This window comes from Branchiostoma floridae, chromosome 11 (assembly GCF_000003815.2).
Source record: "Branchiostoma floridae strain S238N-H82 chromosome 11, Bfl_VNyyK, whole genome shotgun sequence".
Taxonomy (NCBI): domain Eukaryota; kingdom Metazoa; phylum Chordata; class Leptocardii; order Amphioxiformes; family Branchiostomatidae; genus Branchiostoma; species Branchiostoma floridae.
The window spans coordinates 1,934,936-1,941,152 of NC_049989.1; positions in this window are offsets into that span (position 1 = coordinate 1,934,936).

The following is a 6,217-nucleotide window of genomic DNA, read 5'->3' on the forward strand; positions in this document are numbered from 1 at the left end:
TTCGGTGTTTTTCCGAGCTCATGTCACCTGAGCCATTAATGTAGGAACTGAGTGGAGGATGTATGTTGTCTTCACTATTCTGTTTCATGTATGGTTGCTATAAGAACTAGTTATTGACATTATTGTAGAAGGGGTTAATTATTTTTTCCAAAAATGCAAACGTTTTTCACATTTCACTTATTTTCAGTGATCACAATTTGCACCACAAGCCATGGGAAACACAGCTTAAACCAATAGAAAACAATAATGGTTTCACTTGAGCAGTTCTATGGCCTTTACTGGTCACCCTGCATGTGTATTTTCCATCTAGTTACCGGTTTAAGCTATGTGTTTGAATACATGTGAAAAATCCAAACTTTTGTCAACAACAGTCAAGTTTTTGTTACCTTGTATGCTTGTATACATAACAAGTTTCAATACATGTGAAACATCCAAACCTTTGTCAGCACAGTCAAGTTTTGTTACCTTGTAAGTTTGTATACCTGACAAGTACAAGTAGGTGTATTGTAATGGCAGACATCACATTGAATGTATGTTACCATGGGCTTGACGCTGTACAAAGATGTGAGCTCCTGTGTGAAATGTATGTAAATAGACACACTCGTTTCTCATGTTGTATGTACCTGTACCTACCCACTCGTCCATGCACTTTGGAAGCCTTTTGTTGCTCAATGCAATAAAGATAGTTTTGCAACAGCACAGTCTGGTGAGGTTTGTTGGTTTGTATTGCATACCCAGTAAACTACCTTTATTTAATAGGTATATCACACTGATGATGATGATGGCTGTTTCTTCGTATCCGAAGATCAATGGTAGGCAGACAAAGTTGGTTAGGCGACCAGTCTGCCTGGCCTGCACGGGACTTTTTTAATGTGAAGGAGGGGTGCGCACTCCCTTCTCCACCCTCTCGTCTACTGGCGCACTAAGTCCTACAGGGACAGAACTGTTTGCCATGTAAGACGGCCCCAGCAGATGCTGGTTTATTATTTAGAGTTTCCGTCTCCTAGGAGGACCTCCGACCAAGGATGCAAGGGGTTCCTCCTACCCCTGACTCGTGTCATGGCGGGTGCGTCATGCCCGAACATGTCACACTAGGTTTGTGCTGAAGAGAACAAGCTACATATCCTGACAGATTCATTTGATCCACTCACACTGGGAAGGACCAGAAAAGACCTCTTTTCGATAAGTGTGGTGGGTGCTTTAATATGTGGGAAGTTTTGAAATATCCCGGATGGACACAACAGGAAATAGAACATGATAATATACTCTATTTTGATGACCATCACACACCATCTGGAATGCCTGGAACATAAACATTGATGCCGATTTTCGTTACCATCTCAGCACTCTCCAGTGAACTAAAACTTGATCGAAATCACTTTCCTTTTTTTCCAAAAGAGATAGTACTGCCCACCCTCTCTTTAACTTTTCTATAGAAAGCTGCAGTTCTGACTAAACACGACAGGTGTCTCACATAAACTACCGTCGACATTGCAGTGGAAATCGTTGGCAGCTCTGTTCACCCGTGAATGGACGAAGGGAAGGTCCTATTGTGTGCGTGTGTGTGTGTGTGGTGTTCAGTACCAAGGACAGGTCTGTTTGCTTTTGTAGATGGTGTTCAGCACCAAGGACAGGTCTAGTTGCTTCAATGGATGTGGACTGTGTTCATCACTAATCAATGTCAATGTCATTCAACACCAATCAATGTCAGCCCCTTGCTCGACTGTATGTGGGTAATATTCAACGCCAAGGACAGATATGTTTGCCTGTGTGGATGGTCTTCAGCACCAAGAACAGGTCTGTTTGCTTGTATATGTGTAAATGTATGGTGTTCAACACCAAGGACAAGTCTGTTTGCTTGTGTGTGGATGGTGTTCAGCACCAAGGACAGGTCTGTTTGCTTGTATATGTGTAAATGTATGGTGTTCAACACCAAGGACAAGTCTGTTTGCTTGTATGTGGATGGTGTTCAGCACCAAGGACAGGTCTGTTTGCTTGTGTATGTGGATGGTGTTCAGCACCAAGGACAGGTCTGTTTGCTTGTGTATGTGGATGGTGTTCAGCACAATGATACGGTCTATTTGCTGGTGTGTGGATGGAGTTCAGTACCAAGGACAGATCTTTCTGTTTGGGTGTATGTGGGTGGTGTTAAGCACCTAGGACATTTTAGTGTGCGTGTTACTCAGGACCAAGCTAATTGTTTAGCGTAAGTATGATATTCAACGCATTGTAAAAAAACTTGCTATATAACTCTCACAACTGCGGGATATCAAAAACCTACCAAGTTTTTAGCTGTCTTTGATCACAACAAATTGCTCACCTCGAATTTTCGGTCACACATCCGTCGACCTTCGTCGGGAGTGGTGATTCGATTACTCTGAGCACGTGATCTAGCGACACGTGACTCGAGTAAGGAATCGTAGATGCCTGGCAAGCGGCATCGGCCCCCGTCTCTGTTAAATGTCGGCTGGTGTGCTCTTGTGTAGATGGCTTCCTTTACCCCCCCCCCCCCCACGAAGTAATCAGGTTCAGTGTCTAATATTTGTGCTTTGTCCGGAGTGGTGAAATGTCCCGGTGATTCAATATGAATGTGCTGCGACACCTCCGACGAGACCGAGCTCGGTTTCCTCTGTCTTTAACAGCTAAAAAGCTTCAATATGGAATACACCAACACAGATGAGCTTAAAATTATGCTAACCTACCATTCCGAACGAAACGTAACAACCGCCCCAATTGCAGCACTCAGTTTCACAGCATGGGACGATTAGATACTCTCTGGCGTCGAAAAGCACTTTACACACTTTGATTTTTAATTGTCGACGCCAACTTTTCTAGAAGACTGATGATGATATGATATGAGACGGACGTCAGGAAATAAACACGTCAGATGGGGAAATATTACCCTTCCTGTGGAAAGACTCTTCCGGACAATTATTCAGCCTAGTTTTGCCGAATTCTACTCTCCGTATCCCCGTAGGAAGGCCTGGTGGAGGCAAATGTTTTATATATAGCTCTCCATTACATAATGGAAACGCACAAGAAACAGAACTATGTCTCCAACCCTACGCCCCTCTAAACGTAAACAACATCTACGTCATCAATTGAGGTCGACCTTCCTCATCGCAAAGTTTTATCAGTTTTCAAAATCTTTCATGTAACGTTACAGTTAATCCGGGTAGACTTTTACGTGGGTGTTTGAAATGGCAGTAGATGGAAATTAGCAGCGTTAAGACAGCCGGTGACAGTTTTACCGAACAGATTACCGTACCAAATAGGGGTGGGTACCGGTACAGAAGATTTAGGTCCAGGTCCGGCTCAGGTCCGGAGGATCAGGTCCAGGTCCGGACCTGAACTTGGACCTGATTCAGTATGTGAAAACTTGTGAATGGACAATAGTCAATACTCAAAACAATGGTTACTCAAATCAATGGTCCATTTCGCTACAAAGAAATCTGCTTTGTGTAGTATTCGACTCCCACATTGGTCCAACATCCGGTCCATCGGATTTTTGCCTTGCCGCGCCAACTCTTTCCTTGCCGAGTTTCATAGCTTAGTTAGACAATGGTACATTCCAGGCGAGTATTAAAACTCTCTTCTAGACGCATGTTACTGTATGTGGTCCAGCGTAATAAATCGACGCTTTAACTCACCATGTTTATATAAAGATATATCACAAATTGCATCAGAAGGAACTTATTTTGTAATGAAAAATAATGCATATTCATTGTGGGTCAAAAAGTTTTACAAAACCTGTTTAATGTGCCAATAATTCATCTGACATAAATTATGATAATGAGGTAAATTTCCAATATCTCCTAGTACACTCGGGGATTTTTGCTGCATTTCCTACTGAAGTTGCTAGGTGTCGCTCTCAGTAGTTCAGTCATAAAATACGCGGCAAGGCACAGCTTTTCTTAAAAGATTTCTTGTTTCAGGTCTTTTCAGGTTTTTCTGGACCGGTCCACCCAAGCACCAAATATGTAAGATATTTGTTTGCTGGAACATACTACTGTCACCATGCATAGTTACTGATAAAGTAGCAGACACCTTGTGCTGTTCGATTACACGATGTGGAAAGAGGCAGGACAGAGCTGTAGGGACTGGTCACTACATATATGGTTGTGCTTGGGTAAGAATAAACGGAATAGTAGTTTGTTAAGCTAGACCATGTAAAGGAAAACATGTGTATTTTTTGCTTGCAAAAGTTACCTTTCTTGGCTTTCACATATATGTGCTTTCATTGCATGCACATACCACATAACTGACTCCTCTATTAGGACTGGGGGAATACAACGTACGCCTGATGGTTTTTAAAGAGTCCAGGCCGTTCTTCTGAAAAACGTTTTAGTCTATCTTACTTATCCGGCGAAAAGAAAGTGTGTGCACGTACGTGCCTTGAATGTACAAAGGCAAACTCGTTATGAGCTGCAAGTTCCCTCTGCTATCTGTACCGTGTGATTTTGAAGGATGAGGTTCTCCTACAGTTGGCGCCTTTGTGTGATAGCTACGTGAGCCACGCTGGGAAACATAATTAGTCTGCTATCGGTTGTCCATCCCCCGCGTGCTTCTGTGTAATTGCTGATTACGTGCACGTCAGTGGTAAAAAAAGACATCCACCGCGACGCAACGTGATCCTCCGTCCCTCCCCTCACCAAATTGTAGCCTAATTGGGCCCCTGTAGTGTTTCAAGTGTACAATGCTCTTCTATGTTATACAATTTGTTGTCATCATCAAAGACTAACACCGTCGGCGTCTGCACTAGTCTCGAATGGTCTTCATAAACTTGCGTGCGTCAGTGTTAAGGCAACAGCAAGTTAATTTTATGGATGATATCCCCGCGATCATTAACTTTCGCCTGATTTAAGAATTTTTTTCTTCTTCAGAGATGGTCAACATGATGAGAGAGTGCCAAAATGGGGAAATATAGCCTCAATCAAAATAATTGTACTTGTAGAAGTGACACTTGCATGGCAGCCATGACTGTTGTTGTAAAAGTGAAACTAAGACTTAGTTGGATAGTTGTAAAAGTGGCACAACCATATAAGTCATGATTGGAGTTGCCAACTTGGTGATACCAGTGCACCACACTAGTGTTACTTTTACTACAGTACTTCACTTCTCTAATACAGGAATGAATACCTTGTTAGCTGTGATGCCACGTTTTGTCACTTCAACTCTTGTTACAACGTTCATTGTTTCTAATTTGAAAATTTAGCCATCTTGTTTTTTTTACCCATCTTGTTTTGTTTTTGTTTGTGTATTTTTATTTATCCAGGGGTACATATCGCCTGGCCGGCGTTTTTCAAAGAACCCTGGGGGAAACCCCGTACATACATAACAATAATGATAACAATATAAAATCAAATAAATGGTGACACAGCAAGAATCGGCAAATGATAACGCAATTCAACTAAGACAAAATAAGGCAAATCAATTGTACAACGGTAATCCTAATATAACTAAGTAAGTAATGGGAATGGGAATTTGCATACTAATGTGAACAGAAAAAAACATGACAGTTTTTCGCGCTATCTCATTATTTTTGCCCTCTGCAGTGGATATCATCCATAAAATTTACTTGCTGTGGCCTAAGATAAGCTCTCACACCACGCTTCCTCATTAGCCATGAAGGTTGGATTACAAGCAACGTTGTGGGAAATACCATCTCCAAACTTGATCAGGCAGTCGTAGAGCAAAGGGGAGACTCAATTTCAACATTGGTTTGCGTGATATGCCCTTGAAAGGCTCCCGAGACCGCACTGATTGGCTGATACCAACCTCAATATGCTTTATCGAATATACTGCACGGTGCTTAAGTTTCATGTGGTGGGCTGGAAGTAGTTTAGAATGGGTCAAGGGTCTGTTATGTTTCGGGTGGTGTAAGGTGTTACCTTATGATCATAATTAATATCTGCATATTATTGTAACCTTCGTGTAACTTCAACATATCAAGCATTATCTGTTTCCAGGGCCTGACTAGATTCTGTCGTGTAAAGTGCCTTTCCCAAGGGCACAAGATCGGTGACACGGCAGGTTTCGAACTCGGGACCTCTTGGGCCTGAGACCAACGCGCTGCTGATTATGCCACGCGATCTCAAGCTCGCTTAAAGGTCCCTCGTCCTCAAAAAAGGCTAAAGGCTAAATGGGACTACAGTTACGTTTATTTGTTAGCTTGAAGAGACGTGAAAATCTTAACATGTCAAAATATGGATAACAA